Here is a 19,865-nt window from a genome sequence, read left to right as displayed (position 1 = left end):
TGTCCACAGGATACTTCTCACGGGAACAGGATTGTGTTTTAGAACTGAACCTTGTCAGTGGTGCAGGATGTAAAGCCGATTAAAGAACAGCGGACATCCAGTCTTTCGGATGAGACGAAATTTTACCATTATAATAGCCCCGTTTACACTTGGCCGCGATAAGCGTGCCGTTCTGGGCACGGCACCAGGCCGCGATAAATTTCAAGAAATTGACCTGTTTACATTACTCTAAAAAAACCGGTCTCAGAACCATGCCAAGCACGCTAAATGTGGAACAGTTCACAGAAAGGTTAATTTAAGTCCCTATACAAATTACGCAGATGAAAACAATTATACTATTCAAAAAAAGTAGGGGATATTTGATTTTTAAGTGTTATTAAAGTCACCTAATGAAACTGACGAAGAAACAAATGACAAAATGAAATGAAGTTCACATTCATCGATTTATTCCAAATGATCGCTAGACTAAGTAAGGCACAGACTGACCATTATAAGGGTAAAATGATACCCGGGGTCAAACAGCAAAGTTACCACAGCATCACAACCAAGTCAGTAACGGGTAAATCCTCCTCTGTTTGCCAAACAAGCATTGATCCGACGTGGCATACTCCTAATGAGACGTCTATGGTCATTTTGGTCCAGATTGTCCCATTCCTGTTGCAACGCAGCAGCAAGTTCTTGGACATTGGCAGGACGTTGTTGACGTTGACGTAACCTCTGTCCAAGCATGTCCCAGACATGCTCGATGGGGGAGAGGTCGGGACTCAGTGCTGGCCAAGGTAATGTGGTGATGTTCTGTTGTTGGAGGTAACCTGTAACGATCCTGGCCCTGTGGCATCTTGCGTTGTCATCCTGGAAGATGAAACGGCGGCCATGACGTCGTGCGAACGGCACAACATGGACTGCCAAGATGTTGTCCCGGTAGTACTGGCCTGTAACACGCCCTGCAACAACATGTAAAGCCGTTCTTCCAGCAACAGTGATGCCTCCCCACACCATAACAGAACCACCCCCAAATCGATCATGTCTGATGACGTTAACGTCTTGGAAGCGCTCGTTTCGACGACGCCACACCCTGCTACGTCTGTCCAAAAAATCAACAGTGAACCTTGACTCATCTGAAAACATCACATTGCTCCAGCGTCGATTATCCCAGTGTTGACGATCCCTACACCAACGACGTCTTGCCTGAATGTGATGATCTCTCAAACAAGGGATCACGCGAGGACGTCGGGCGCGAAGGTGACCCCTATGCAGTCGATTCCGAATCGTCTGGCCACTCACTCTCACACCAGTGTCTGTTTGAAGACGAGCGCTGATCTGATTTGCTGTGATGACACGATTTCTCAAGGCCAAGGTACGGATAAATCGATCCTGGGCTTGAGTTGTCGCCCTTGGTCGACCTGAGCGTGGTCTGTCCTGTACAGATTGTGTATCACGGTATCTGGACCATAGCCTGCTTATGACAGACTGAGAAACATTCATCGTCCGCGCCACAACCGCCTGTGTTGTGCCGATCTGTAGCATGCCAAGGGCACGTAACCTTTCATTTTGGGTAAGCCGACGCATATCAAAATTTGTTTTCTGGTCACTAAAACAATTAAACTGATGTTTCCACCCTGGAATTCAATGCCACAATGACTGTAACATTCAAAGTCAGAGTCGTGCAAATCTTGGGTTGGACCCCCATGATGATCCCAAGCATCACCTGCATTCCATGCGGTAGCTATTGGTGCGTTTGGGCGTCACATGTAACTGGAAATGTTTCTTCTGTTAGGTTCTATAGTGACTTTTTTCGTAGTCATTTGCATATTTTAGTATTATGCCCCCAAAATCAAATATCCCCTACTTTTTTTGAATAGTATATGATGGTTGATTTAGTTTGAGCAGCCATTTTGACAGAACTGATGACAGAGCTGTCAAAGTTTGCGGGGAAAAGGGTCAAGGTTCATTTAGCGCATGCGCAGTAATCCGTGCTCAGACGGGTTAGCGTTTACACTACGAAAATTTAAAGCGAGCCGGTCCTGGTACCGTTCCGAGACCACCTCACTTCATTGGGCCAGAATGACACCGTACCAGGCGCGACACTCTTACGTTTGACCCGTTTACACTACAAAAAAGCGAAGCGTGCCGTACCTGGTACCGTGCCTGGTACGCTTAAAATTTGTAAACTGGGTTTATGTTAGTCCCGGAATGACCAAGTTCTGTTGAGTGAATGTTAAACAAGTTTATTGTTAAAAATAATTATTACATAAAACGTACACAAGATGTTACAAATAAGCTAAACAAATTATAATTTATTTTCCATTCTTCCAACATTTGGTCTCGCATGCAAAAGCATAAAAATATGTGTATTTGAATTTGAACTCCGTCTTCACTGATTTAGGCCGCCGTTATAACAAAAAAAACCCAAAAAAAACCATATGTTAATTTTGGAAACGGCACTAAAACAGTTTAGTTTTAATTGTTTACACATAGAAAAAAGTATTTGTTTGCAAGCCGTCTTTACTGCTCAAGCAGGATTGCTAACTGTTTCAGCCATACACACACACACACTGTTAAAACCGTTATATTCGTGGCAGGGTTCCAATCGGTCGTGTTAAAAACTTAAGTTGAAATTTTAAAGGAGAATGACAGCTACTGGGATCAACATGTAGAAATATTATAGGTGGCCCTTTCCAAGCGCTACCCTTAATTAAAGAATGCGTTATAGTGACGTTATCAATACTACCACATCTTTCATCATTGGTACCAAACTTAAATCTCTCGAATTTGTTCTTTGGAATTACCCCTTGTTATAGCTGGATATAATGATTCCTACACAGTGGGGTATTAGGAGACTTCTTTGTTCTCCTTTAAGTCCTAATTCAGCTTTAGGCATACGCAGATATAAATAAGGATTCGGTCAGGCATGATCAGCGATGTCTTATAAAAGGTTTTAAGCATTTTTTTTTAGAGATTTTCGGTGTACGACTGTCGTTTATGTACGAAAAGCGTGTCTGTAGCAAAACGCCCGTGGATATTGCACACATTTCACCAAAGGAAACCAACTTGAACTTGACTTTATGAATTGGTACTTGGTTTTATACAGAACATGGATAATATTTAAACTGAAAAAAGAAGAAGAATAATCTATCTTATCAAGCCCATTTCAGAGTGTTCTAATATTACATTGAAATTAATATATTAAACCCATTAATAATAATTTTATGTGTTTGAATACAATAATATCCTTTTTATACTTTATGTCTTTTAAACCTACACAAAAATGGCCTATTGTATAGTATTATGTAGATGAGGGAAAACCCCGTTTCCTGTAGTCAAGCTAAAACATTCCTAATTGGGAATCGTGTGGTTGTTGTGTTGTTAATTGGGGATTTAACATCCACTTCCACTGATAATTCAACGCATGCGCAGAGATAATTGATGTGGGAGGAAACCGGAGTACCCCGAGATAACCCACATACGCTTACACCATGCAGGAATCAATACCACGACTGCAGCCAGAAGTGACCGGCAGCTATACGGAATGGATGGGGGCGTGGTTCGGCACTGATACAGCAACAGGCTATGTGGATTTAGCCACCAATTTGGTATAAATGCAATAATATTTCTATTTTGTTTACTTACCCAATCCATCATGCCAATAAAACCATTATTTTTTTGATCACATGATCCCAATCTTAAATCATAGGCACTGGTTAATATTGAACCTGAAATGGAAAATAAACTCATTGTTTTTAGTTATAAAAAGAGTATTAGCATTGATCTGGGCTGATGTAAGCTTATTACTACTCTTCTCGATCCAAACTATGTAAACTGATTACAAAAATTTATATTGTGGACGTTCCCTTTCCGTCTCCTGCAATGGCGTGGTAACATATAAAACTCCATTTCATTTCATTTTTGATAAGGGCAACAATTTGGCAACAATTATTATATTGATAACGGAGGGTCGGAGGGAATTAAGTTGATCATAACATACCCGAACATTCCATCTCTTCAGAAATTACTTCTCCATCCGGATAAACAATAGTGGCTTGTAAATGTCCTCTGTAATAGTTTACCGTTAACGTATTGTATTCCCCAGACTGAAAACCATAAACATCATGTGTAATAATGGTCACGTCTGATCCAATTACAAAATGTGCTTAAACAATTTGAAATTAAATAGGGGTGGAGGTAGCTATTGTAATTCATGTATAATTAAATAAAATTATACAATCTAAGGCAAGCATTTGTTTTATATCTGTTATAGTTAATTGTATTAAAACGTTAGAAAGGTGCGGGGTGCCGAGGTTATGAAGCCCATAATGGAACGTCGTAGATGTCATATCCGACAAATCGAGCCCCTGACCCTCCCCCTTTCATTTAGCGACTAGGTTTGTCTAGCATCCGAAACTAACAACTCGAAAAGACTCCCCGACCGCAAAATAGGAGTATTCCTCGCTGCTTTGTTTCTTTTCTATATTAAAAAAGATGGAGAAAATCCACTAGTGTCAACAAACAATACTATTATTTCATTTAACCCTGAAAAATGGGAAAAATATGCCTCTAATATAGGCTTAATGTGGTGAAATATCGGACATTCTAAAAGCAAGCGACTCACCTTCACCGGTAGAGATAATTCTGATGTTGAATAGTCTGGTCCAGTGACTAGAACAATACGAAGATGACACTCCGTTTTGTGTTCATTATTCTTGTTCAATTCTATTAATATGGAGGGTGTATTCAAGTCCTTGTTGGTGCCGCAGTTAGTGAGAAGATTCTGTTTCGTTTTACTTGAGGGTAAATCTTTGAATTTCATCTGAATGGTAAAGGTCTTGTCGTACGGTTTGCCTTGATATGACCAGAAGTGTACCACGGAATCTTTCTTGAATTGAGCTTTACCATCATCTAACTTAATGGTCCACCCACCACCCACTGATAACTGTGTGTTAGAATTCTTTAAATAATTTTCATTAAATGACAGATCATACGCAGCTTTACAACCTGAAGATATTAAAGACACAATATTCCAGACTAAAAAGCAAAGAAAAAAAAAGAGAGAGAGAGAGAGAGAGAGAGAAATGGGGTTTAACGTCCACTCGACACAAACTAGGTCATTTCGGGACTAACATATGGTTTCATGTTATTTCAATAATTCGCTTATTGAAATAAGCCACGAGGTTGGACAGGCGACCCTACTCGTTGTCACGTACAACCGGGGATTCGAAACCACGCCAGTTGACTCAATAATAATAATAATAATAATAATAAAAACTTTATTTAATGAGGCAACGTATTTAGTTTGCAAAAAAAAAAAAATAATCTTCCATAGGTCCCTCCTAAACTACAAAGACATATATACATGTAATATCAGGATAAATTTAAAATCATTAGAAATGCAATAGCATTTTAAAGTGGGAAGTTTGATAAGTCACTCCCAAACTACAAAACATATACATTATACAAGTAGAATATAGGAAGAACACTATAATTACACACAAAATAAAATAGAATGCAGTTGCAAGTTAAAAATAATAAGTATGTCATCAGTTGAATATTATGGTTCCTTCAGTGTGCAAAATAAATGAGTTTTCAGTTTAATCTTAAAATTTTCAACATTTTTACACATCTTTATATCAAAAGGCAGATTGTTCCATAAAAGACATGCAGAATAATGAAAAGTACGTTTCATGGATTCCGTTTTGCAATATTGAAGAAAAAGAGATTTACTGGTCTGTGAACGGAGCAAGATATCCGTTTTGGAAACAAGAGATTTTTCAATAAAATGGAAATTTAGATAAAGTGGAGTATTAAATGTAATAATTTTGAATGATAAGACAATTTTATTGTAAAGAATCCTCTGTGTAAGGGTAAGCCAACCGAGTTGAGTAAATAAAGAGGTGGACGGAGTTTCAATCGGTGCATCAAGAATAGCTCTTGCTGCCCTCTTTTGTAGTTTTAAAAGAATGTCTAATCTACTTTTGGTAGCATTTCCCCAAATAATAGAGCAATAATCAAATATTGGTAGTATGTAACTGTTATAAAACAAAATTCTTGTCTCGTAAGGTAAATGATCTTTTATCTTATTTAGGAGAAATATTTTTGATGCAAGTTTTTTAGACATATCTGCTATCTGTGCTTCCCAATTAAGGTCTTGGTCAATTTGAATTCCAAGTAATTTTGCGGTAGTAACCGTCTCAATTTTCTCACCATGGAGTGACTTGATTCAATATTGAGTGGGAGATCATTTATAAAAATTAGGAATAGGAGAGGACCCAGGATCGAACCTTGTGGAACCCCGCATTTGACTGTAGTAATTGAGGAGGTAATTGATCCTAAACATACATTTTGCTTCCGTGAGTCAAGATATGATTCAATCAAAATTTGTGAATTATTATCAAATCGATAAAGATGTAGTTTTTCAATAATAAGCTTATGATCAATGAGATCAAATGCTTTGCTAAAATCAAGATACACTATACCACTCATCGCACCATTATCGATACACCACTAATATTTTTGATTATTCTATTGAACCATTGATTGATAACTTCCACTGTTTCACTAATGTAACTCTTTCAAGTAATAGCACTACTAATGATACTGAAACTTCCTTCGATAATCCTGTTGGTACTGATAATAATAGTCTGATTTTTGAAGATCATAAAAGTGACAGGCCGTGTAATACAGCACGCACGTGCTAACCATTCGCCCCCCCCCCCCCCCAAAAAAAAAGATTATAGTATTATGTTGTATAATCATAAAGCATACTGGTACAACATTATTGAAATCTATGAATTCTAACAGAACCTTTAGTTCCAATTCCTTTGTATTGATTTCAAGCTGCCACCTTTATGGTTTTAGACACGATTGAAGTACATGTATAGCTCATTTATTCTATCAAAGTGGAATACTGGAACGTACCTGGCAGTTTAGAAGGAGGTTGAGCAACCCTCGATTCTACACCATGTATACAACCACAAGTTTTCTGTGAGAAGACAGTTCCTGGTGCACAGGGCATGATATTCTTATATTCTCGGTTATAATACTTGGTATTGTCATTATCAATGGCTTCCAGATAACACCCTGTAAAAAATAAAATGTAAATTGAAATATATTTATAAGTTACGAGAAAACGATACAGTAGCCTACCAGCCGCATAGTCGTTAGACTTTTTATAAAGTTTGTCATTAAATTCATGAACTATAAATCTAAGAAACGAATCGGCCAACGGAACACAAGTGACAGTAATCGCAGGATCTTTCTCTTCTGTTCTCATGAACAGTAGTTCATAGTGATTTTGGGCGATCCATGTGCTAAATGGTTAAATACATTTGCAAGTTTTCTAATTATGTGATCTGTGATGATCATGTACAAATATTTCAGGAGTATGCCCCCACCCCCAACCTGATTAAAATACAGATCTATATTTCATTTCGTTCTTTTTATACTTTCGATGGCCTACACTACATGTACTCGGCGGTCGCGTCAGGGGTCGTACAGGCGGCTTTTGACCCTATGACGTACGACATTGATTAATCGATCAGCGTTGACGTTTCTAGTGGTTTACCCACAGTTCCGTGCCGTGCATGAAACGAGCCCAAGGCGGGGGACAAAAAAACTAAACGAAATAATATCTGTGCTTTAAAGGGACAATAACACTCTTGCTGGCTTGAAAGCTCCAGAAAATAAATAATATCTCTATCTATGTACTAGATGTTTAAGTGTCCTACATGTTGTGTAAATTATCCATTACATCCTATTTTACTTGTCCAGAGGGTTCGAAAATATTTTTAAATAGAAGTTTCATTTGAAAAGGTTTACGTTAGACGTTTCAAACCATTATGTTGAATTTTTCAAAATTTTTAAATAAGGTGTGTTAAGATGAAATTTGTATCATCAATTAATTGAAATATTCTAAAATAGTACAATTTGTTGACCAGAATAAAGATTGGGACATATTATTCAGTTACAACAAGAGTGGTATTACGCCTTTAATCAGATTGCCCCCCACCCCCACCCCCTTTCTCCCAATCGTAACGAAATACATAAACATGTAATTGCGATTTCTTACCAGCGAAGTTATCAGTATCAGGGACATGATGTACATAATCCACAGGTGACGGTTTAATTCCTCCGTGGGCTAATCCATAGAAAGATGGAGACTGGATACATGTACACGCTGCCTCGGAAAACATGGTACCAGGAGCACAGTTCATCGTTTCACCAGATAAAGAATGATAATAACTGTAAAGTTTCTCTGGTATCGCTTCCAATACACAATCTGTTTATAAACAAATACAAACATTGTTAACTATGAGGTCCACGTATCACAAATGATGGATTTCAAACTTTACATTGTATTGTGTAAAGCCAATGAATAATAATTCTTGCTTCAAATCCAAGTCTGTTGTGCGTGCTTGTGAGAGCTGTTCTAAGACTGGAAACTTTTCTTTAAGGGGGATTTCTCTGAAGTCGATGTAGGTTGTATCATAAGGCAGCTGCATTATAAACGAAGCAAAGGACCGCTTGCCAAATTCTCTATTTACACCACATAATACCGAAACAACCAGCACATGAAACCTGTTTTAGTGTCAGTAAGATTGATTATACCCGATACCTACTGTAAGTCAGAAGAATTTCGTCCACAGATTCATGTAGAGCATCCGGTTTATTCAACAATACTACCTGACAACAATTAACTTCTTGTCTTTTAAGTGTAGATTTATAAAAACAAAACCGTATACTAACCTGTCCAATCTGATTCTACTGGTATCTCATTAGAATGTGAATAGGGTGTCTGTGAATTATGAACAGGTGAACCATATGTCGGTACGTCTATTGGTTGTTGAACAGGTGAACCATATCTCGGTACCTCTATTGGTTGGTGAGCGGTTGAACCATATGTCTGTACGTCTATTGGTTGCAGGACGGGTGAATCATACGTCGGTACGTCTACTGGTTGTTGAACAGTTGAATCATATGTATGTACATCTACTGATTGGTGAGCTGGTGAATCATATGTCGGTATGTCTACTGGTTGGTGAGCGGGTGAATCATACGTCTGTACGTCTACTGATTGGTGAGTGGGTGAGCCATATGTCGGTACGTTAACTGGTTGGTGAGCGGGTGAGCCATATGTCGGTATGTCTACTGGTTGGTGAGCGGGTGCATCATACGTCGGTATGTTTACTGGTTGGTGAGCAGGTGAATCATATGTCAGTATTTCTACTGGTTGGTGAGTGGGTGAATCATATGTCGGTATGTCTACTGGTTGGTGAGCGGGTGAATCATACGTCGGTATGTTTACTGGTTGGTGAGCGAGTGAATCATATGTCTGCACGTCTACTGATTGGTGAGCTGGTGAATCATATGTCGGTATGTCTACTGGTTGGTGAACGGGTGAATCATACGTCGGTATGTTTACTGGTTGGTGAGCGGGTGAATCATATGTTTGCACGTCTATTGGTTGGTGAGCGGGTGAGCCATATGTCGGTATGTCTACTGGTTGGTGAGCGGATGAATCATACGTCGCTATGTCTACTGGTTGGTGAATGGGTAAATCATATGTCGGTACGTCTACTGGTTGGTGAGCGGGTGAATCATATGAATCTATTGGTTGGTGAGTGGGTGAATCATATGTCTGTACGTCTACTGGTTGGTGAACGGGTGAATCATATGTCGGTACGTCTACTGGTTGGTGAATGGGTGAATCATAGTTCGGTATGTCTACTGGTTGGTGAGTGGGTGAATCATATGTCCGTATGTCTACTGGTTGGTGAGCGGGTGAATCATACGTAGGTACGTCTGTTGGTTCTTGAAAGGGTGGGTCATATACTTGTAGATTTACTGGTTGTGGGTCACCATAATTTGGTTCTAATTGCGTTTCAATAGTATTCGTTACGAGAATATCATCGTCAGCGTTGGGTGAGCTGTATATGGGTCGATCAATTATGTGTGGAATTGGTTGGTCAGGAGCAACATACACAGTTTCCACTGGAGTTTGATAGTTCTGTCCGCCGGTTGTAGGTTGATTTGTCTTCGACATAGACTTGCGTATAATAGACTCGATATATGCATCTGGTGACTGTGGTGTGGTCGGTTCCTTGTCAATGGTATATAAAGCTTGTGTCTTAGACAAAGTAGATGACGCTCTTGTCGCTGTAAACAAAGCAAAGAAATAGTACATGTATACATTTTACTAATTGCATAGAAAAGTAAACCCGTAATTAAAGGACAATATTGCCTATGTAACTAGCTGTTATCACTCGTCACTTCAGTCAGTAATATAGAGGGATAACTCTTGTTTTCCTTTTGCGTTCGTCACTTCCGATTGTTGAAAGATTGATTACGCATCTATCGTAGCAATGATCTCTGTGATAAAATAATATTTGGAACGTGTTTAACCAGTTCTATCACATATGTGATAATTACTGGCACCAGTATTGTCCTTTACGGTCAGATAAAATTAAAAGCATGGGCTGTGAAAAAAACCAGATTACACAAGTTTCTCTCTGTTACATCGGCAGTCTATACCCACTGTGTGTCTGGATATAAAAGGACTCTAGATGCAACTACACTACCGTATAGATTCATTTCTAAAATTATCATATTGATTATATGCCGTTCAGACGGTCATATATACAGTGGACTCTGTCACATCCGATCTCTGATCACTCCGGATTGCAGTGACATCCGGTATGATTTTCATGTCCCGATTTATTGCCTTATTATTTCAGCCAAAAAATTGCTGGTAAATCCGAATTCTGTATGTTCCGGATTCCGAAATCAATCAGCCGTCCCGTCACATAATTTCCATTGAATCGACACCGTATAATCCGTACTTCAAACGGTGGGTGTGAAGCATCCAATTATCGGTGAGATTAAAACTCAATGGGTGTGAAGCCAGAAAAGATTAACAAGTAATCACCAATCAATTATCGGTGAGATTAAAACTGTGTTGATTACTTTGATCGGTAAAGCAGTGAACCCGAGTTGTTTTAAGGGAGTGGACAAGATCTACCTGCCAGTCAATTGGTCGGCCAATCGCAAAGCTTGGATGACAGGTGCCGTTTACTTTGATTGGCTTGAAAAACTGGACATAGAACGACAGATTATAAATGACAATTGACTGAAGACAATTGACTGAAGACGGGGACGATGAAGAATATACATTAACGACAGACTTGACCTATTCAAAATTCCTACGCATGCTCAACGACATTAAACACTTCGCACAGATTAAGGACGAAAAGATGATCGCAACAATTCATTTGTTAGAAGATGTTGCCCAGGACTCCGCCTTACGATATGCTTCCGGTAATCTTAACTAAGCAAACTACTTTAAACGATTACATGCATTGATATTTATAAATATATTGTACGCATGCATTGATATTACATGTAAACGATTTTATGAATATATTGTACGCATGCATTGTTATTGTTAATTATTTAATATAATAAAATTTTGAAAGTACAGAAAAGTTTATCATTTATAAAGGGAATAGCATTCTGGTGATTCGAAGCTACAATATAAAAATACTTCCGGTTTTCGAAGTTACAGTATTTCCGGTTTTGGAGAAAACTCGGTATTCCGAAACGCTGTGTGATCCGAATTATTGTAACGATCCCGCACGATGTCGGATGTGACAGAGTCCACTGTATAATCTAACTTAAAGAGTCTGATTGTCATGGGATATTTATTAACTCTGATATTAAAGAAATATTATCATTACTTTACGCAGATGATATTGCTGTGGTAGGGGACACTGTTCCTAGATTACAATCTCAAATAAACTGCATCCAAACATTTTGCAAGAAATATGGGATGCAAATTAACTTAAGCAAAACAAAGGTCGTCGTGTTTAGACGAGGTGGAATTGTCAAGTCGTATGAGAAATGGTTTCTCGATGGCACAGAAATTGAGACGGTAAATGGCTATAAATATTTGGGTATATTTTTCACTTCAAAACTATGTTGGACCCTTGCGACAGACACCCTTGCACAGCAGGCCAGGAAGGCCTCCAATATGTTAACATATTATATCAAAAAGAACTATATTAGTATTAAAAATTCATTATTTTTATTCGATCGAATGATCGTACCAATATTAGAATATGCTTCTGCGATTTGGGGTTTTAGAAAATATGAATCGATAGAAAAGGTGCAGTTAAGGTTTCTGAAATCTATATTACACGTTAGTTCTAACACATGTAATTGTGCAGTATATGGTGAAACTGGTCGAGTACCACTCTATGTAAATACTATATATAATTGTCTTAAGTATTGGTTAAAATTACTATATTTACCAAATTCCAGATATCCTAAAGCTTGTTATGACTTATTGTACAATTTAGATTTAGCTGGAAGGTCAACTTGGGCCAGTAATATTAAGCATATTTTATATGAATATGGATTTGGTTACGTTTGGCAAGAGCAGGATGTTTTTGATGTAAATGGGTTTTTATCATCATTTAAGCAAAGGCTAATTGATTGCTCACGTCAACAATTATCATGTGATATTAAAGAGACGTCCAGACTACAAAATTATAGCTTGATTAAACACAATGTTAACTATGAACCTTATTTATCCAAGGTATCTGTGACTAAATTTCGACAATCCTTAACTCGTTTCCGATGTTCAAACCATGATTTGGCTGTAGAGACAGGACGCTGGAAGAATGTACCAAAAATTGAAAGAGTCTGTAAATACTGTGATGAAATGCATGATTTAAAACAAACAGAGGATGAAATACATGTTATTGTTTATTGTAAATTGTATGATAATCTAAGAACCAAATTACTTCCAGAAATAGAGAACGAGAGACAACATAAAACAAATAGGGATATTTTTATTAGGGTCATGTCTGACGAAAATAATTATCGAAATTTAGCTATGTTTATTTATCAGTCATATGTTATCCGAAAACAAATTGATAATTGTAAATAGTTATGCTTATTTTGATTTATTATTATATTATATCAACAAATTATGTATACATATTGTCTTTATTACCATTATTATTTATTACTGTTATTTATCTCACATTTACTCACCGCACTTCTTATATGTTGTAAAAATTTATGTACTATGGGCTGGAGGCCTTAAATACTGTGAATAAATAAATAAAATAAAAAAACTAACTTAAAGACATCAGTTTAGTTGTTTTGACATTCCGGAGCAAATGTTTTTAGTAAATTAGCACCCGAATATCACATATGAAACCGCGAATATCCACAACAATGTAACGAAGTGCGTTTACCCTTAGATAGATTAAGTTGGCAAATCTAAGCCAATCCGTTCCGACGGAAAAAAAGATAGCTTAGGAAAAATCCTTCTCGAAAAAAAAAGGGTGTGGAGCTTGTGTTTTTAAACGGGTTTATTTGACCCACCTTTGCGTTCAGACTACAAAGTTACGTTAGCTTAACGATCGTCAGTGTTTTAAAACAGGATATCTTGAACTACATTTAAGTGTCAGTAACACATGATACCTGTTATCAATGAGTCACATTATAGTTTAAATTCAATAGACGAAATTTGAAGTGATGACAAGTATTGATTTGTAGTTGCTGGTGAGCCTTCCCCTGTAAATAATATTTTGTAGACTAGCGGTCCACCATATTCCTCAAGCAATGGCCCGAGAAATCCCACTCTGGCCATTGCTAGATTGGCTTCTGATACTTGAACTTTTGAGGGAGTGTGCTTATTCTTCCAGTTCAATCAAATCTATCCCAAGTACAGCAACATGACAGTCCTTCGTTTAATCTGGGGGTCTTCCCTAAAGTTTTGGACAGTGATTTCAGGGCCGGCGGAAGCAATTCTTGATTGCGGGGGGGGGGGGGGGGGCGCTACCGTCCTAGGACTCCTGGGGGTCTAGATCGTCGGAGACGCTTTCTAAGCGATTTCAGACTAGTAAAATTACTCAGCATTGAAGTTTTTATGGGTTTTTTTTAACCCCTTATCATAAAAGCACTGCAGACGATGGTGATTTCCTGTGATGCTGAACTGGAGAAATATATGCATAATAATACCAAGGTTGTGGACACTCTAGAGGTCACAAATTTATCCGATTTTGATGAAACTAACAATGTATGTTTATAACCCAAAGATCTCGGTTCCTGTCGATATTGGCGCATGTCGGACCGTATCGTCTTGGATTATGGCCCCTGATTGTACGAACAATCACACCTTTAGATTGTGGACCCTCTAGAGGTCACAATTTTTATTGATTGTAAAAACCGTTTAAATATACCACAGTTACACCATTACGGCTGAGTTCAAATTCAAAGTTCAAATGGCCGCTCCCCTTTACGCAAATACTGTGAAAGCATATAATACCCAGGGTGACTTTCGGATGTAAACTGTGATCGCGACGACAGTCTGAAACAGCACACGAACGCAAATGGCCCGGACCATTGGCTATTCAATATGGCGGCGCCCATGTCGATTGTTCGCCTGCTATATTTTCTGCTATTTACTCATTTTGACGATGGGGATGAAGAAATGCTTTTAAAACATTTTCTTACAAAGCTGACTCCATCCGGGTTAACTGGTAACATGGATCACTTCACAAAGTTTTTTGTCGTGGGCCTATATATATTCTCTAACTTCTGGGTGTTCAACGTTTTTTGTCGTGGGCCTATATATATTCTCTAACTTCCGGGTGTTACCATGAACCCTGGAATACGGACCATGGTGTAAATAACGCACTGGCAATTTTATGATAATTTTTAGACAAATCTACACACGTGTCAGTCTTTTCAAGAGTCTTTGAACTATCTCGACCGAGCTCTATCGCATGGTACAACTGGTCACGGCCAGAGGTTGAACTAAATGTCATTCGCATGCACATAATTCGACTAGAATATGGAAATCCGCGCAACCGAAGATCGTCCGATCGTGGACCATCTAGAGGTCATAATTTATTTCCGATTTGCGCTTATCAGACCGTAACTTTCTGGATTGTACGAAACATCACGTGTTTAGCTTGTGGATCCTCAGAGGTTGCAATTTTTATCTTATTTTCAAAATCGTTCAAATATATCACCCTTATACCATAATTATGGTTGTGTCCGAATTTCCTAAAAATCGGACCAAAACTTCCCACTTAACGCAAATAGTGTAAAAGTATGATGTAATACCAAGGTTGTAACAATTTTTATCCGATTTCGATGAAACTTAAAATTTGTGTTTAAGTATCATTAGTTCATGTGTGAGTTCAAGTTTGGGGCACTTCGGACATTCCGTTCTGGAATTATGCCAAATGCCTTTTCGCAAAATGTGAAATATGAATGAAGTTTGTGGACCTTCCAGAGGCGACAATTTTTATCCAATTCATGAGATAAAAATTAAACTATGTGTTGAGAATCAAAAGTTCTTGGATGAATTTCACTTTGGTACGCATGAAACCTTCCATTCTCCAGCTTTAGCCCCTGCTATAGAAAGTTAGAAAAACTCTATCCCGTCGTGTTTTAATTAGCCAATATATCATAGATACAATGGAAGTGAGATTGAATGGATTATTCGACTGCTCAGTAAAGTTAACTACTAATCGCGACCCTCGCAACTGGGGGGGGGGGGCATCAGTATAGTAAATAGCAGGGTTTTTTCTTCTGAATTTCTACGTTCTACTTCTAGAAGTCTCATTTCTATGTTAAAATAAGGTTTCTGCCAGTTACGTCACTGTATCTAACTGAATAGTTACTTGCGTGCAATAACCTGGAGAAAAGAGTACTTGCGGCCACCAAACCCATACCCACTCTGCCGGGCCTGGATTTAAGGTATTAAAAACGGTGAAAGTATTGTTCGTCTCCAAACGGTATTGTTTACATTGTATTCGTTTTGATAGCCTCGTTTGTCACGCAATTAGTTTTTCTGCAATATTCTACTATGTATTAGTTAGTTGGGCATAATAAAATCGTGAATCATGACGTAACGTTATATCTACATATATTATTTGGTCCAATTTGGAGTTCTGTTTAAAGCGTAATGATATTGTTACACAGTTAGCCATTGGTTGTTAATCGGACTATTGATCAGCCATAATTTGGAACAGAAATTTGATTCCTTTACAGCAGTGTTAAGTGGGATTAGGTATAATTACTTCTACACTTACCATGATTAAGCAATTCTTCTGCATTTGGTTTTCGGTATGAGGGAAATGGATTTTGTTTCACTGTAAAAGTAAAATTTATGTTACGTTCAACACTAATAATATAACGTGATTAGTTAGGCGGAGAATGTTTGGGTGGTGTATTTAGATTAGTCGCGTAACAAAAATTCCAGAACCAAAGCAAAAATAAGTAATTTTCCATCCATCCGAAATATATGACTCTTTCCTTTGCTTTTTTAGGGCCGACCTTTGTACATCAATCTGATTAATGTAGATTAGAAAGAACATCTTTAGCTTACCATAATATGGTGATGAAGAAGGGACTAAAAGTGCGAGTATTAAAATATTTATCATTCTACTGGTGGCCATTCTGAAAAAAAAAAGATAGAAAGATTTATTTGGTGAAAGAAAATCTTATCCGGGAAGGGGAAATCGAATTCGAAGTGAGAAAGTCTATAACTCTATCTGAGAAAGTTTGTTAACTCCGTGTGAGAAAGTTTAGAATGCATCTCAGTGTGAGAAATTTTTTTAAATCTTGTCTGAGAAAGGCTAACTCTGCGTGAGAAAGTCTGTAACTCCGCGTGAGAAAGTTTAATTCAGCGTGAGAAAGTCTGCATAACTACGAGTGAGAAAGTATTTAACTCCGCGTGAGAAAGTCGAACGCCGTGTGAGAAAGTCTATATAAATCCGTATGAGAAAATCTGTAACTCTGTCTGAGAAAGTCTAACTCTGCATGAGAAAGTGTATAACTCTGTCTGAGAAAGTCTAACTCTGCATGAGAAAGTCTGTATAACTCGTGGTGAGAAAGTCTATATAACTCCCTGTGAGAAAATATGTAACTGTCTGAGAAAGTCTAATTCTGCCTTTACTGCCTTGTCCCTTTTATCATATATGTTATAATTGTTTAATAAAAGAAATGTATACATTTTTTTAAAAAAACCAAATATTTTAATGACTTTTTGGGGTTATTTCTGGCTGGTGATCTGAGTATAAATATAAATATTCACATTAATCAACTGTCTGGATATTATCATTAACATGTTGCGTTTGACAGGTTATTAAATTGTAACTCCATCATGAGATAACATAAATGTTCAGTGAATATTGATTATAGAACACATAACGGCTGCTGACATTTCTTCTAGAATACTTTATCCATAAATTGTGTTAAAGATGAAGATAAAATAGAAATGTTTTCTTTGTAAACACCTTCAAATAACTTAGAGGTGGTGCCAGTAACTCGGAAAGGGATTTGGGGAACAGCCCCTCCTTAGTGCAAGAGAGAGAGAGGGAGATGAGGGCGGGTAACGTCCACTCGACACAAACTAGGACATATCGGGGAATACATATAATGATTCAAATGTATTTCAATAATTCGCTAGTGCGTAGAGGTCTTTAGCAGTGAGGGAGACCGGAGCACCTGGAGCAAACCCACGAGGTTTGTGACGTACAAGCGTATGTTAGCAGTTCACATTGTTTTTAGTGGTTAATAATTTTCGTAAATGTCAACGTTTTAAATTATTATGGTATGAAAAATTCTACCAGTATTTCTAGAAATAAACTAAAACTCAATAAATAATAGTCTAAAAGAAGCATCGTAAGAGCTACATGCCGGTTTATTTGTTAAGACATTTTATTCACACAAGCCCAAAATCCTCTCTCTAGAGCATCGGATGACCGTGATTTTTAATGGATTAAACACGATCGCTATTTATTAATTTAATCTAAAAGTACATAACCGAGACTTTGATATAATGGTACTTAACAATGGATGCTATAATATATTTCATACGCCGATAACTTCGCTCGGGATAAAGTGGTTTGACTGAATTTTTTAATATATTGATTTCTCATTATCTGTATTAAAATAGCAAGAAGAGACAGATCTTTATCCAAATTTTATATATGTTTAAATTATCTATAAATAACGGATCTCTAAAACCACCGAAATCTTAAGATGAATTATCAATTTCGACAAGAAAATAAATGTAATTAATTTTATATAATCATAATCAAAATAAGACATCTATAAGTTATTATAGCTTTTAACAAATTATTTTGTCTCGCACAATGCAATTCGTTAAGTTTAAACTTACTTTAATTCTGGAAAAACTGAGAACAATCTTAGAAATGCAGTGAAAGTTTATTCTCAATGTTGCGTATAATTTAATAAGAAATCCCGTCAAATCACGGTAAGTAAATCCTTATCATTTAACAAACAGGTATTGTCTCTTTAAGGCGTGTCCCCAGATTTATTCACCTAATTTGATTTATCGAGGGGTCGTTCCGTGAGAATTGTCGTAAAACCTTTTTCTTTCTAGTTTGTGTTTTTGTTCATAGTATGGTCTCCATACACTGACTATTAATAACCTATTTGAAATTCATTTACATTAATTTTGAAAAATGTAAAATTATGATGAGACTTACCTGTTAGATATAGGTGTTTTTTGTTTCAATAATTAATTTATCTTTGGTGCAACAGGAGATCCTACAGTCGAATCAATAAATTAGGCTCTAATCATCGTTTTATATAATCCCGAGACCTGTCAATCATTTGCAAAAATGTCTTTACATGTATGCGAATGATTGATATTGTCTACGTATGACTTATGTTTTAATTAGATATAATATCTTTGATTGATTAAAAAAAATGAATTGGTACAAAAAAAAAAGAAAAACGTCTGGTGTATTTTTTATTTTGTTTTAGTAAATACTCACACCTCCCATCTTTACAGATAAATTTGATTTGGTCGCCTCCAGACAAGTTTGCCTCGGTGTCACTATCTAGGAGATGTGCGTTGGCTCATAAGGTCTGTCATTGAGTCAAGTGGCGTGGTTTCGATTCCCGCTTGTAGGTGACAAGGATTAGGGTCGCCTGTTCAGCCCCGTGCGTTTTCTTCGGATTTTCCGGTTTCCTCCCACTGCTAAAGACTCCTACGCACAAACGAATTATTGAAATAAAATTGAATCATATGTTAGTCCCGAAATGACAATGTTTGTGTTGAGTTAAACCCCATCTCTCTCTCTCTCTCTTTCTCTCCCTCTCTCTCCTAGTAGGAACACCGCAGCATTAGACATGTACAAATGCCACCGAGAGCATAATGCAATGCGATGAAATGAAACGAAGTGTGGTGTAATGGTTCATTTTTTGTGCACTGACCCCTTGCCAGGCCCACCGTCCTGCACCACTGACAAGGAGGAGAAAACACGAAGAGAAATCCCGGGGAACACACACTCTCTCTCTCTCTATCTCTCTCTTTCTCTCATTTTATTTGATGGATTAAAAACAAGAATGTTTGTAATGTTTGGTCACACCTCTATTGCACTCTTTCAATTGGTTACATGTACAATGACGTCATTTGTGATGATGATTATGCTAAAAGAAGTCAGTCTTGATTATTATGATACATAATACATTAATAAATAAATAGGGATAGGTTTGTGAAACCGTGATACATTTTTTAATACATGCATCGGCAAAATAAGAAAACTTATATCAAATCACAATTACTTATTTGAAAAACTAATCAACTTCTGTTTCACTTATACCTATATGGTTCTGTTATACCTGTATAACATTCTATGACCGACTGATATTTTATTCCACCTGCATGTATATACCTCACTAAACGTCCATTCCGCCAATACTCTACTAAATTCCATTTCCACCTATTCTCCACTAAACTCCCATTTCCAACTATTCTCCACTAAACTCCCATCAAACCTATACCCCACTAAACTCCCATTCCGCGCCTATACTCC

General features: G+C 37.4%; 2 long non-coding RNA genes across 2 annotated transcripts; both read right to left on the bottom strand.

Annotated features, from left to right (window-relative positions):
• Positions 1-2,283: 2,283 nt before the first annotated feature.
• Positions 2,284-4,986, bottom strand: LOC126831733 (uncharacterized). Its single transcript, XR_008789292.1, has 4 exons — positions 4,610-4,986; positions 3,986-4,091; positions 3,631-3,713; positions 2,284-3,110 (listed from the first exon to the last, which is right to left on the bottom strand). It is a non-coding gene; the product is annotated as an uncharacterized LOC126831733 (long non-coding RNA).
• A 1,979-nt stretch (positions 4,987-6,965) lies between these two features.
• On the bottom strand, positions 6,966-9,139 carry LOC130014332 (uncharacterized). The gene is made up of 3 exons (XR_008789291.1): positions 8,740-9,139; positions 8,063-8,272; positions 6,966-7,074 (listed from the first exon to the last, which is right to left on the bottom strand). It is a non-coding gene; the product is annotated as an uncharacterized LOC130014332 (long non-coding RNA).
• Between the last annotated feature and the right edge of the window lie 10,726 nt (positions 9,140-19,865).

This window comes from Patella vulgata, chromosome 9 (genome assembly GCF_932274485.2).
Source record: "Patella vulgata chromosome 9, xgPatVulg1.2, whole genome shotgun sequence".
Lineage (NCBI taxonomy): Eukaryota > Metazoa > Mollusca > Gastropoda > Patellidae > Patella > Patella vulgata.
This window is presented reverse-complemented; position numbering and strand designations above follow the sequence as displayed.